Source organism: Coregonus lavaretus (assembly GCF_964263955.1).
Source record: "Coregonus lavaretus genome assembly, chromosome: 12".
Taxonomy (NCBI): Eukaryota; Metazoa; Chordata; class Actinopteri; order Salmoniformes; family Salmonidae; genus Coregonus; species Coregonus lavaretus.
The window spans coordinates 48,193,322-48,209,188 of NC_139999.1; positions in this window are offsets into that span (position 1 = coordinate 48,193,322).

Here is a 15,867-nt window from a genome sequence, read left to right on the forward strand (position 1 = left end):
TGGTGCACTTTTTGAGGTGCTGTGCTTTTAACCGGTATTTCCAGCATTATCCACTAGGTTTGCTGCATGTAGGAAATCCTAGGAAATGCTATTCAATTGACATAAGCTGTCTCCAATCAATATCTGGTTGTGCATGTGTGTTTGGTGGGGGGATCGCCTTAGCCATGGGAACTGTAGCTCTGCGACTCTTAATTGCACAAAGCCTATTATTTGACAGGGAATACTATTTGTAGATCAGTGATTCTACACTTCACTTTTCTCGATCGGATTCTCTCCAACGGACACTGAGGTTTTAGTATTTCTTTTTTATTTAGGGTCAGTTAAAGGGGAGAGTCTTTGGCTGCGTTTACACAGGCAGCCCAATTCTTATCTTTTTTTCACTAATTAGTCTTTTGACCAATCAGATCAGCTCTGAAAAAGATCTGATGTGGAAAGAGCTGATGTGATTGGTCAAAATACCAATTAGTGGAAAATATATCAAAATTGGGCTGCCTGTGTAAACGCAGACAATGAAACCAACCATGGAAGTACATTGTAACGAATTTGGGGGGTAGCCGGTTTCATTATATAATAATATATAATATGCCATTTAGCAGACGCTTTTATCCAAAGCGACTTACAGTCATGCGTGCATACATTTTTTTTGTGTATGGGTGGTCCCGGGGGGTCATTGATTCTCCCATTTTAACTGCCCCTAATTGATTAGTTTTAAGCTTCAACTTCCGAGTCTGTTGGAGAGGATCAGCATGAGCAAAATGAGGTGTAGAATCCCTGATCTCCAAATAGTATTCCCTGCCAAATCAGTTTTGTGCGATTTTAAGATTAGCAGAGCTACGCCTCCCCTGGTTTTAAGCAATCCCCCCCCCCCCCCCGGCCAAACACATGCACAACCAGACATTGATTGGAAACAGCTTGTGTCAATTACAGAACATTTCCTACCCGCTGTAACATTAGTGGACAATGCTGGAAATACCGGTAAAAGCACAGTGCCTCACAAAGTTCCCATTAACTCCTGGCCCTAGTGATGACTTATCACTATGGTCCAATCTGTCTAATCATGGAAGTCTGTATATCCACCCATGAATACATGACTTTGCTGCTTCATCAAACCAAGGACTGTTGTTGACTCTTCTGTGAATTGATCAGTTGACCACTAAACAGTACATACTGTTGGGTAAAGCCTAATTGTGTATACATTATGTACTGGTAATTATTATTTTATACTGTGATTGTAATCACAGAGTTACAGGTACACTAGCGCTGGACTGGACCAGAAAAACAAGACATTTTATTTGTAATTGTCTACTAATTTTGGTGCAATCTTTTGGGGCTTGTCCTGCAACTGTTAATGTGATCTACATTTTGGAATGCAATGATTGTTTTACTTTGATGTTTTAACTTGTTTTTCTTTTACAGTAAAATAATCATGCTAACCACATCAGGTAACAGATAAAAGGGGATTATGTAAACATTGTAAACTTTCTAACCAAAGATGGCAATGAAAACACGAGAATGGCTCTCATAGGCTATCTCTAAGAATTCGAATGGGACTAGCATCCTTGTGCTCAGAGTAGATGTCTATGTACATTGCGGTTGAATTCAAGTTTATATGTTGTATATTATATGGCTTCCAAAGAGCCTATGGGATTCTCTGCTTTCTAATACAAACTCTCTAATCAAAAAGTGTTGTCAATGACACACAATTATTCTCATACCAATTGTAAAACTCGATGGGAAGGAGATGTAAAGAGTTGAAGATTTCTATGCAATAACATTATGTAGTGATTTCCCTTTCAGTGTGTCACAGTGCACCTTTCATTTACCTACCTGATGAGTATTTGCATCTTTTATTTTATCCACAAGGGGGTGTAATTGCATCCACAAGGGGGTGTAATTGACCATTTTTGACACCATCATAATCCACTATTTATACAGTATAAAACACTATATACTATCTTTCCCCACTTTTAAGAAATGCAGTAGTTGATCATGTGAATATACGATTTATATCAACAAAACATTTTGAAGTAGTCATATTGTTGGTCATGAGGACAGAATTAAAGGGATATTTCACTGTACATTACTGTACATTTTAAATGTTTTCAGGCCTGAAACATAGCTAATGTAAAGTTTACGTCATGTCTCATGCTGCCGGTTGTATAGATTCAGGCTATATAGGGCTATGTCTCAATCCCAAATTAAAGGAAGAGATTATCAACCAGTTATTTTCTTTATATCAACTGTTTTTGAAGACTGCAAATAGTTCTGAGGAAAGCTTTAGGTCACTTGCAATGATCATGACATGCAAAGTCTCAATAGTGTGCACCACATCCCATTGAAATCAATGTACTTCCGTCAGACCTCAAGTGTATTCTGGAATCTGTGTGCATGGTGCAATTCACATCTAGGATGTTTGGAGGGGAGAAAAGAGGGAGCAGGAGTGATAGAGATTCTGATAGAGTTTGGACCAGCTGCACAGCAAATCTGTTTATTCTGCCCAATTTGGCATCAAACACAACAGGCTGCTGAGTGCCTGCTACTGCTGCGGTGCCCCATTAAAATAGAATTTATTGCCGCCTTAAGAGCAGCACGCATTACACACTTTCTCTCCTCCTCCTCCCTCGCTCTCATTTGCAATTCTCCTCATCCCTGGCTGGCTGTTTCCTGTTTGTATTTTCTATCACCAGCTGCTGTCAGAGTGGCTCATTACAGGCCCAAACGGGCAGAGAAATACAATCATGCCCGCCTACCCATCAGCCCCCACCACCCTGGAATAAACACCTATCCTGTCACCTGAGAGAATGCCTCAGACACTTAATTGAAAAAATGTTGGTTTGACAACCAAAAGCCACGCTATTGCCGTCGTGGCTGCAAGGGACAGATATCATACCTGGATAAAGGTGCAAAAAGTTACCACATTTTTCATATAGAAATATAACATATAGTTTGAGTGAGCCTTTGCTTGGTGCTGATAAAAGTATATTCTCTTCTGGTACACAGAACCATGTTTGCTCTAAATGTTACATTTCTATCATAACTGACAATACCTCTCCTCAATGACTGCAGTGACTTTACAATCAGTTGGAAAGCTTGGACAATTTGCACTCCAAGGGCCGTTCTGATTAAGGGACAGCATCCCATTATCCAGAAGAGGAAGAGTGAATAGCCAGCATCCCAAATTTGCCACATTATGGCAAATATCTATCATGGATGTGGTGCATTTGTTGACCTTGAACACCAAGTGCAATTGGGATAAATCAGGTTTATTAGTACTTCAAATGAATGAACTTGGTTGAGGCCATTATTCAAATACAGGGGCAATTACTCCTAAAGTGAGAGCATGGAGACCTTGATGTGTGTAGTAGGGAAATTTGGTTCAGTGGATATGTTAATTTGAAAATGTTTCCCCTCAAAACACACAAACACAGACAGACACACAGACAACACACACGCACGACGCAAGTCAAACTAGACTACTTTTGACACAGTTCTGGGTCTGGTACATTAGAAATGACAGGCCTTCAAAGAATAAGGACGTTTTCAGTGACAGGTTCCTGCCAACTGAGTGACATCATGGGTCGCCTGGGCCGGCAGCGCATAAGCTCACACACCACTGACTTTGGAGCTTCCACCACCACCACCTCTTGCATGTTTTATTCATGGCTTTCGGAGACTGGCGGCACACACACACACACACACACACACACACACACACACACACACACACACACACGCGCTAGAATCACACCTCAGGCAGACACACACACACACACATGTTCAGAAAATACTATTCTGTTAATGAATAAATTGTGATATTTTTGCACACCAAATCCTTACCTGCAACATGACATTAAACTTTGACATTAGACCACTAATTGTTGTATCCAAAGATGAACTGTACCCCACACATACAATTATCTGTAAGGTACTTCAGGCGAGCAGTGAATTTCAAACACAGATTCAACCACAAAGACCAGGGAAGTTTTCCAATGCCTCGCAAAGAAGGGCACCTACAGTATTGGTAGATGGGTAAAAAAAAAAGCAGACATTGAATATCCCTTTGAGCATGGTGAAGTTTTTTATTACACTTTGGATGGTGTAAGGCGCTGCATCGCAGTGCTAGCTGTGGCACTAGAGATCCTGGTTCGAATCCAGGCTCTGTCGTAGCCGGCCACGACCGGGAGACCCATGGGGCGGCGCACAATTTGCCCGGCGTCGTCCAGGGTAGGGGAGGGAATGGCCGGCAGGGATGTAGCTCAGTTGGTAGAGCATGGCGTTTGCAACGCCAGGGTTGTGGGTTCGATTCCCACGGGGGGCCAGTATAAAAAAATAAAAATAATTAAAATGTAAGTCGCTCTGGATAAGAGCGTCTGCTAAATGACTAAAATGTAAATGTATCAATACATCCAGTCACTACAAAGATACAGGCGTCCTTCCTAACTCAGTTGCCGGAGAGGAAGAAAACCACTCAGGGATTTCACCATGAGGCCAATGGTGACTTTAAAACAGTTACAGATTTAAATGGCTGTGATAGGAGAAAACTGAGGATGGATCAAGAACATTTTAGTCACTCCACAATACTAACCTAATTGACAGAGTGAAAAGGACGCCTGTACAGAATACAAACATTCTGAAACATGCATCCTGTTTGCAACACCAAAGTAATACTACAAAAAATGTGGGAAGTCAATTTACTTTTTGTCCTGAATATGAAGTGTTATGTTTGGGGCAAATCCAATACAACACATTACTGAGTACCACTCTCCATATTTTCAAACATAGTAGTGACTGCATCATGTTATGGGTATGGTTGTAATCGTTAAGGGGATTTTTCCAGGATAACAAATTAACGGAATGGAGCTAAGCACTGGCAAAATCCTAGAGGAAAACCTGGTTGTCTGCTTTCCACCAGACACTGGGAGATGAATTCACCTTTCAGCAGGACAATAACCTAAAACACAAGGCCAAATCTACACTGGAGTTCCTGAGTGACAGAGTTATAATTTGGACTTAAATCTGCTTGAAAATCTATGGAAAGACCTGAAATTGGTTGACTAGCAATGATCAACAACCAATTTGACAGAGCTTGAAGACTTTTGTAAAGAATAATGGGCAAATGTTGCACAATCCAGGTGTGGAAAGCTCTTAGAGACTTACCCAGAAAGACTCACAGCTGTAATCGCTGCTAAAGGTGATTCTAACATGTATTGACTCAGGGGGTTGAATACTTATCTAATCAATATATTTTAGTGTTTTATTTTTCATAAATTGTTTTACAAATTTTTCTTCCACTTTGACATTACAGAGTATTTGGGGTGTGAATACTTTCTGAAGGCACTGTATATAAATCAATTTATTTCCTTCTTAATGTGTTTGAGCCAATCAGTTGTGCTGTGACAAGGTGAGGTATACAGAAGATAGCCCTATTTGGTAAAATACCAAGTCCATATTATGGCAAGAACAGCTCAAATAAGCAAAGAGAAACAACAGTCCATCATTACTTTAAGACATGAAGGTCAGTCAATACGGAAAATGTCAAGAACTTGAACGTTTCTTCAAGTGCAGTCACAAAAACCATCAAGTGCTATGATGAAACTGGCTCTCATGAGGACCACCACAGGAATGGAAGACCCAGAGTTACCTCTGCTGCAGAGGATAAGTTCATTAGAGTTACCAGCCTTAGAAATTGCAGCCCAAATAAATGCTTTACAGAGTTCAAGTCACAGACACATCTCAACATCAACTGTTCAGAGGGGACTGTGTGAATCAGGCCTTCATGGTCGAATTGCTGCAAAGAAACCACTACTAAAGGACACCAATAATAAGAAGAGACTTGCTTGGGCCAAGAAACACGTGCAATGGACATTAGACCGGTGGAAATGTGTCCTTTGGTCTGGAGTCCAAATTTGAGATTTTTGGTTCCAACCGCCGTGTCTTTGTGAGACGCGGTGTGGGTGAACGGATGATCTCCGCATGTGTAGTTCCTACCATAAAGCATGGAGGAGGTGTTATGGTGTGGGGGTGCTTTGCTGGTGACACTGTCTGTGATTTATTTAGAATTCAAGGCACACTTAACCAGCATAGCTACCACAGCATTCTGCAGCGATACGCCATCCCATCTGGTTTGGGCTTAGTGGGACTATCATTTGTTTTTCAACAGGACAATGACCCAACACACCTCCAGGCTGTGTAAGAAGGAGAGTGATGGAGTGCTGCATCAGATGACCTGGTCTCCACAATCCCCGACGTCAACCCAATTGAGATGGTTTGGGATGAGTCGAATGGCAGAGTGAAGGAAAAGCAGCCAACAAGTGCTAAGCATATGTGGGAACTCCTTCAAGACTTTTGGAAAAGCTGGTTGAGAGAATGCCAAGAGTGTGCAAAGCTGTCATCAAGGCAAAGGGTGGCTATTTGAAGAATCTCAAATATAAAATATATTGATTTGTTTAACACTTTTTTGGTTACTACATGATTCCATATGTGTTATTTCATAGTTTTGATGTCTTCACTATTATTCTACAATGTAGAAAATAGTACAAATAAAGAAAAACCCTTGAATAAGTAGGTGTGTCCAAACTTTTGACTGGTACTGTTTATATACAGTGCATTTGGAAAGTATTCAGACCCCATCCCTTTAACTTTTTTTAATTCTTAGTAAAGAATGGGTGCGATACTGAAATATGGAATCATGGTATTTCTTGTATTTTTTTCCCTACAGTGTCGTTTAAAATCAGGACTTGTAAGTGAATGAATGAATGCATTTTATTTGAAAATTCATATAAGACATCTTCTAATCCCTCCTGACGTGATACATAACAGTAGAGAAATAACAGTGTTGGTTGGCTCTATTGATGTGATAGGATTTGTCATATGTTGTGTCTTGGTCTAACCAACAGATGCCTGTGAGCTCACACTAGAACGAAACACAGCAGACAGAAAGCTCTTTCTGTCTGAAGAGAACAGAAAGGTGACACGGGTGATAGCGGAGCAGCCGTATCCTGATCACTCAGAGAGATGTGACTACTGTCGACAGGTGCTGTGTAGAGAGGGTCTGACTGGGCACTATTACTGGGAAGCAGAGTGGAGCGGGACAAGGACTGGGATAGGAGTGACGTATAGAGGAATCAGGAAAATAATGGGCTTTGACAGTTTTCTTAGATGCAATGTCAAGTCCTGGTGCCTGAGCACCTATGGTAACTGTTACAGTGCCTAACACAATGACAAGAAGATGGACATACTTGTCCCCTCCTTCCCCTTCCGCTTCTACAGAGTAGGAGTGTATCTGAACTGGCACTCTGTCCTCCTACAGAGTCACCACTGCACATGTTCCAGACCATATTCACTGAGCCCCTCTTCCCAGGGTTTATGCTTTGGAATGTTGACTCCTCAGTTTCCCTGTGCCGGATAAAATAGACTCCTGTGTTCCTGTTCATAAAACAGGAACATGCTGGGATATGTTTCCCTGTGAATATGACAGCACACACACACACACACATAACTGTTAGCCAGCCTGCTGATAGAGCTACTCTGGCTATGTCTATGAATATGTGCAGGTCTATGTGTGTTTCTGTCTGTAAGTCTGTGGTTGTCTACACACCCCTTGCACATTCTTCACATTTTGCTGCCTTAAAATGTAATCTGTATTTAGGTGCATCACACAACTCCACATATGTAATAACAGAATTATACCAGGTTGTATAGTTTTTTTGTCTACGTGTATATGCCTTATTGTTGTAATAGTTATCCCTCAGGCTGTAGCCACTGGGCACAGACGTCAGTTCAATGTCTAGTTTTGATTTACATTTGGTTGAGGTGTCAACTAACGTGAATTCAACGTGAAATCAACAAAAACATTCACCAAGTCATTGGATTTAGGTTAAAAGTTGATGACTTTTTGCAAGTCCAATTCGTTTTCCACGTTGATTCAACATCATCTCATAGAGTTTTTGGGGTTTAAATTACGTGGAAACAATGTTGATTCAACCAGTTTTTGCCCAGTGGGTGACCTAGTCTGTGTTATTCAAGTGTGATTATCTTTAAATTAATCAGACTTTTCCTAAAATTAATTGTTGAATTTGTCAGTGTCATTCATGTTGACATTTGTGTTTTTGTCAAATCAAAAATATATATAAACATTTAACTACATCCTGACTATGGACCAATCATCAGTAACCCTGCTGTGGAGATCAGCCCCTTTGTCTCTCTGTCTCTCTCCTCTCTCTCGCTCTTGCTCTCTCTCTCTCTTATCTTTAGACTCACTAGGGAGTGGGGGTGGGAGAGAAGAGGCTCAGATGGGGAGAGCGAGACCATAGTCCACAGACACCCATCCATTACTACCTCAATTGGTTAAAATAAAATCTATTTGGTCACCACATAGGTCATTCCACATATTGTTCACTAGGGGGTACTGTTGCACTATTATGTAATCCATCATACAAACAGGTGACAGTTCCCACTGGGCACACACTGGTTGAATCAATGTTGTTTCCACATCATTTCAACAAAATTACGTTGAACTAACGTGGAATAGACATTGAATTGACGTCTGTGCCCAGTGGGTTTATTCCTCTCTCGTCTCACTGAGCCTAGCATGAACACATAATCTTTTCCTAGTACACCAGCTCATTTGAGGTAGGTTGTCCCTATAGTTGTTGATGGTTTATAGTAAATACCTATGTTCTTGCCTTATCATTAGCCAAATCCAAGGGTAGATGTTGCCTACTGCATATGTTGCCAACTTCCCTACCCTCCTCATGGAGTGCTACTGGACTTTTGTTCCAGCCCTGCTTTAACAACCCTGGTTCTACCAATCAGCAGCTTAACTGGACCTTGATTTGGTGAATGTGACGAGTTAAAGCAGGGATGGAACAAAAGCCTGTACACTCTCCAAGAGGAGGGATGCTAAGTTGGCAACCCCTGATGTACTTACTGCATCTCAGAGTCTGATTACATATATTAGTATCATAGTGATAGAATACATTCAATATATTCTATTTATATTATTAAGAACCTCTTGTCTTGGTTGAAACCCCCAGGGTCAATATTGTGTGAGGTGGATCAGAGTTCATACATAAATAAATATTAAATCGAGATCGGGGTAACTATGTACCTCATTATACGTGTTCTTCATGTGTATGTTCGGGATTGATCTACACAGAAAAAAACAAAGGTAGGAGGCATGGCCTCATTATCACCCTTCATCAAAAGTCACGGCGGGTGAATGATGTCAAATTAAACCACAGTGAACTTCAGACAAATAGTCTTTCATCAACATGATGTGACATGCCACAGCACTGAATAATGCAGTATTAATGCTATCCCTCTGTGGCAGATTTTGCAACAACCTCTGTTTAGGAATATGGAAATACAATGGGGAGAACGGGCTTTTGCCATAGGGATTAGGAATGTCCTAAAATGTGCACTGCACAGGTGGGCCACAATTTAATAAATATTCCTTGTCATGTTGAAGACAAACCTGTTACAGATGAAAGGTTCATCTATGAGGCCATTTACTGTAAGTGTCTATGAAGTTATTGTTGCACCAAGGCTTTCTAATGTACCTGGCCCAAATGCGATCCAACAGGTGGATGAACCTCAGGATTGATTGGAGAAGGCAGATGGCTGCAGACTGCAGAGACAGTAGTTGAAAAGATGGACCACACACAGATTTGGATATGCTTCCTTGAGATCTGTAGCAGAATTGCTTTATAGTATCTGTACCCAACATTAAACGTTTTGGACAAAACTCATGCTTATCGTTTTGGGTTAATCGATGCAAACATTAGCAATTGGTTGCTATAGCTAAGTATTGATAGCCAGTGTCAAGTTCATTAGCTAGGCACCAAAAGGAAGAAAACAGACTGAAGCAGGAAGGGGCTACCAATGTTTTTAAATGTTTGCATCGAGGTGGCACTTGCAGGTTCTCAGAAAAAAAACTGCCAAGGTAAGAACAAGATTGACGAATTATGAATCTTGTTTGTAAATGTTCACAGACCATTGACTATTGCCCTGGACAAAATCCAATGGCACGCATTACAGATCAATTACCACAAGATTTTGACAATTTAGTTCAAGGCTGTGTAATAAATTGGCCTCCTCTCCAGTGTAGGGCAATTCGTAAGGACAAGCTGTGCACCGATTTCTCAATGACTTTGGCATATGCTAATGAACCCTAGAGATGCCTCCTTCGCACATAAATGTATCCTGTTATGAATTAGATACCAATTGATACCAATGGACATTAGCCTCCAATGTGTCTCCTAGCCTCTGAACATGCTCTTACATGCATGGCTCATGCTGACAATCTCCCACAGCGTGGAGAAAATAGCTTTGTACACAGAAGCATAGATAATAGTAATGCTTCCTCCTTTCACTATATTCAGTTCTACTTGGTTGGCATAGATTTTTATTCATTTCCTGTTAATTGCTTGAGCATACTGGGAGCGGACTGAGATATGTTCCGGGTTGCCTCTGAGAATAACATTGACGTATACACTGACATGGGGACTGTCTATACATCCCATCACACACACATACATACATACATATACAGTGCATTCGGAAATTATTCAGACCCTTTGACTTTTTCCATATTGTGATACGTTACAGCCGTATTCCAAAATGAATGAAATTGTTTTTCCCCCTCATCAATCTACACACAATACCCCATAATGACAAAGCAAAAACAGGTTTTTAGAAATGTTTGCAAAAAAAACAAAAAAACAACGGAAATATCACATTTACATAAGTATTCAGACCCTTTACTCAGTACTTTGTTGAAGCACCTTTGGCAGCGATTACAGCCTCATGTCTTCTTGGGTATGATGCTACAAGCTTGGCACACCTGTATTTGGGGAGTTTCTCCCTTTCTTCTCTGCAGATCCTCTCAAGCTCTGTCAGGTTGGATGGGGAGTGTCGCTGCACAGCTATTTTCAGGTCTCTCCAGAGATGTTCGATCGGGTTCAAGTCTGGGCTCTGGCTGGGCCACTCAAGGACATTCAGAGAGAGACTTGTCCCGAAGCCACTCCTGCGTTGTCTTGGCTGTATGCTTAGGTCGCTGTCCTGTTGGAAGGTGAACCGTCGCCCCAGTCTGAGGTCCTGAGCGCTCTGGAGCAGGTTTTCATCAAGGATCGCTCTGTATTTTGCTCCGTTCATCTTTCCCTCGATCCTGACTAGTCTCCCAGTCCCTGCAGCTGAAAAACATCCCCACAGCATGATGCTTCCACCACCATGCTTCACCGTAGGGATGGTGCCAGGTTTTCTCCAGACGTGACGCTTGGCAATCAGGCCAAAGAGTTCAATCTTGGTTTCATCAGACCAGAGAATCTTGTTTTCTTTAGATGCCTTTTGGCAAACTCAAAGCGGGCTGTGATGTGCCTTTTACTGAGGAGTGGCTTCCGTCTGGCCACTCTATCATAAAGGCCTGATTGGTGGAGTGCTAAAGAGATGGTTGTCCTTCTAGAAGGTTCTCCCATTGCCACAGAGGATTTATGGAGCTCTGTCAGAGTGACCATCAGGTTATTGGTCACCTCCCTGACCAAGTTCCAGTTTGGCCGGGTGGCCAGCTCTAGGAAGAGTCTTGGTGGTTCCAAACTTCTTCCATTTAAGAATGATGGAGGCCAATTTGTTCTTGGGGACCTTCAATGCTGCAGAAATGTTTTGCTACCCTTCCCCAGATCTGTGCCTCGACACAATCCTGTCTCGTAGCGCTACAGACAATTTCTTCAACCTCATGGCTTGGTTTTTGCTCTGACAAGCACTGTAAACTGTGGGACCGTATATAGACAGGTGTGTGCCTTTCCAATTCATGTCCAATCAATTGAATTTACCACAGGTGGACTCCAATCAATTTGTAGAAACATCTCAAGGATGATCAATGGAAACAGGATGCACCTAAACTCAATTTCGAGTCTCATAGCAAAGGGTCTGAATACTTATGTAAATAAATTATTTCTGTTTTTTATTTTTCATAAATTTGCTACAATTTCTAAAAACTTGTTTTCACTTTGTCCTTATGGGGTATTGTGTGTAGATTGATGAGGGGATTTTTAAAAAAAATTCATTTTAGAATAAGGCTGTAACGTAACAAAATGTGGAAAAGGGAAGGGGTCTGAATACTTTCCGAATGCACTGTATATATACAGTACCAGTCAAAAGTTTGAACACCTACTCATTCAAGGGTTTTTCTTTATTTGTACTATTTTCTACATTGTAGAATAATAGTGAAGACATCAAAACTATGAAATAACACATATATAATCATGTAGTAACCAAAAAAGTGTTAAATAATTCAAAATATGTTTTATATTTCAGATTCTTCAAAGTAGCCACCCTTGGCCTTGATGAAAGCTTTGCACACTCTTGGCATTCTCTCAACCAGCTTCATGAGGAATGCTTTTCCAACAGTCTTGAAGGAGCTCCCACATATGCTGAGCACTTGTTGGCTGCTTTTCCTTTTCCTTCACTCTGCGGTCCAACTCATCCCAAACCATCTCAATTGGGTTGAGGTCGGGTGATTGTGGAGGCCAGGTCATCTGATGCAGCACTCCATCACTCTCTTTATTGGTCAAATAGCTCTTACACATCTTGGAGGTGTGTTGGGTCATTGTCCTGATGAAAAACAAATGATAGTCCCACTAAGCCCAAACCAGATGGCATGGCGAATCGCTGCAGAATGCTGTGGTAGCCATGCTGGTTAAGTGTGCCTTGAATTCTAATAAAATCACAGACAGTGTCACCAGCAAAGCACCCCCACACCATCACATGTCCTCCTCCATGCTTCACGGTGGGAACCACACATGCGGAGATCATCCGTTGACCTGCTCTGCGTCTCACAAAGACACGACGGTTGTAACCAAAAATCTCAAATTTGGACTCATCAGACCAAAGGACAGATTTCCACCGGTCTAATGTCCATTGCACGTGTTTCTTGGCCCAAGCAAGTCTCTTCTTCTTGTTGGTGTCCTTTAGTAGTGGTTTCTTTGCAGAAAATCGACCATGAAGGCCTGATTCACGCAGTCTCCTCTGAACAGTTGATGTTGAGATGTGTCTGTTACTTGAACTCTGTGACGCATTTATTTGGGCTGCAATCTGAGGTGCAGTTAACTCTAATGAACTTATCCTCTGCAGCAGAGGTAACTTTGGGTCTTCCTTTCCTGTGGCGGTCCTCATGAGAGCCAGTTTTATCATAGCGCTTGATGGTTTTTGCGACTGCACTTGAAGAAACGTTCAAAGTTCTTGAAATTTTCCGGATTGACTGACCTTCATTTCTTAAAGTAATGATGGAGTGTCTTTTCTCTTTGCTTATTTGAGCTGTTCTTGCCATAATATGGACTTGGTCTTTTACCAAATAGGGCTATCTTCTGTATAACACCCCTACCTTGTCACAACACAGCTGATTGTCTCAATCGCATTAAGAAGGAATGAAATTCCACAAATTAACTTTCAACAAGGCACACCTGTTAATTGAAATGCATTCCAGGTGACTCCCTCATCAAATCTGGTTGAGAGAATGCCAAGAGTGTGCAAAGCTGTCATCAAGGCAAAGAATCTCAAATGTAAAATATATTTTGATTTGTTTAACACTTTTTTGGTTACTACATGATTCCATATGTGTTATTTAATAGTTTCGATGTCTTCACTATTATTCTACAATGTAGAAAATAGTAAAAATAAAGAAAAACCCTTGAATGAGTAGGTGTGTCTAAACTTTTTTACTGGTACTGTATATATATACACCGGACACCAACATTGTTCGTCGTAGTATTTCTATATTTCTTAATTCCTTTATTTTACTTTTTAGATTCATGTGTTTTGTTGTGTATTGTTAGATATTACTGCACTGTCAGAGCTAGGAACACAAGCATTTCGCTACACCCGCAATAACATCTGCTAAATATGTGTATGCGACCAATAAAATTGTATTTTATTTGATGCATTTAACCAAATGGAAAATAATGTACAATTTTATGATGATAAAGCAGATGAGAAATGTATGCACTCACTAACTGTAAGTCGCTCTGGATAAGAGCGTCTGCTAAAATGACTAAAATGTAAAAATGTAAACTTGGAATTCTATTTAAAAAATGAGTGACAAAGAAAAGGCATTACGGAGATAAGCAAATAGCAGGGCTGACTTGAAGCAATGGAGAATTTACATCTAAGGAAAAAGGCTTTTATCTCGTTGAATAAAAGGGCTTGTGAGGAAATGCTTTTCAGACAGTATTTCAACTAATTAAACTATTTCAATCAAGACGTTGGAAAGCGAGAAAGTTCTTTCTACTGACTTGTCATTTTAGAATCTAATTGGGAACGAGCACACTGATGTTTTCGAGACGATTGACAATGTTTATTGGAACAAAAATCCCTGTCTCATCTTCACCCATCTAACTTTCTCACTTTCAAGCTCATTCATTCTCTCACTCTCTCGCAGTACAAAATGAAAAATTATACATTAGTAGTCATTTACTGATCTATGGAGAAATGTCCTTTGCTTGTGTCTGTAAAATTGACAACAAATAAACTCATGAATTTAAGTCCCATTGCACTATGGTAGGGTGTGGTGATAAGTGTATAGATCTAGCTCCGGGTAGAAATTGCTCATAGGCACAGATCTAGGGTCAGCTTATCATCATCCAACACGAATCTAAGATCAGCTTTCTAGGGCCAAAACAAATTGAACTAACCCCAACCCTGCCTTGTTGCCATTCACCTTCAGCAGAAAACAAAATGGCCGCTTTTGGCATTCAAAATACCTCTTTCACACAGATACTTCCTCGCACAGGCCATTCTGTTATCAAAGGAGGGGAAAAAACCCTCTTTCTCATTAACCGACCTGCCTCCTCTGATCCCACTCAATGAGGTGAGATAGATTGAATGCGGGCCTGACCCGAATGGTTTTATTCAACAACCATGGGGCTCCCAAAAAGAAATCCTGCATACATAATAGCCAGAGAGGTTGTTATTATGCTAACCTTAATTGCTTCATTTGAATTATAAAATGAGATTTTTCTATTCTCTCCCGGTATCAAAGGCAACCTGCATCGCATGGGAAATGGCACTCGGCAAACGGCGGGCAGGATCTTTCATGTTGAAGAAAGGAGAGGATTCTGTTTGGAGTTATTCAGCATATTCTTTGTTGTGTTGGAGACTGAACACTTGAATGACAATGGGTAAAAATTATCACGGTTTATGATAGCAATCCTGAGAAGTAGAAGAAAAAAAACTATTGTTGTGGGAATATTGTATGTACAGTATGGCCAATGTCCATGCCAATAATCCAACAGCAATGGTCAGCAATGTTTCTCTCTCTCTCTCTCTCTCTCTCTCTCTCTCTCTCTCTCTCTCTCTGTCTGTCTGTCTGTCTGTGCACGGCGTGAAACCTGAACATTTAGCCTTCTCTAAGTTCAGATATTTTTTGTAACAAAAGTTACTGGAACATTTTGCATCTCACAACCCTGTTCTGCACCAATCCTATTTTTTATTACAGTTTTTCTCCATTGGTTTGGCTCATTTCTTGAAACAGAAATTACATTCTCAAAACTACATGGACAAACCTCCAAACCACTTGGCAATTGTTCACAACAGAATTGAATTTCTCATTCATTTCATCAAATTGCAAATGTCTAAGTACATGTCTCAATGTCTCAGTACATCTTTGCAAATGATTAAGTACAGGTAGCCTACATTTAGCACAATTTCCAAGTGAATAGATCTTGTTGATCTAAACTGATTGTTGATTCTCAGTCTAATGGTTGTTCGCTCCAAAACGTGTCAGCGTCATTTCATTGTATAAGTCATCACATGCACAATAGTCTGTTCAATTGTCAAAATTAGTCAAGAACATAATACCATGAATACCATATATGA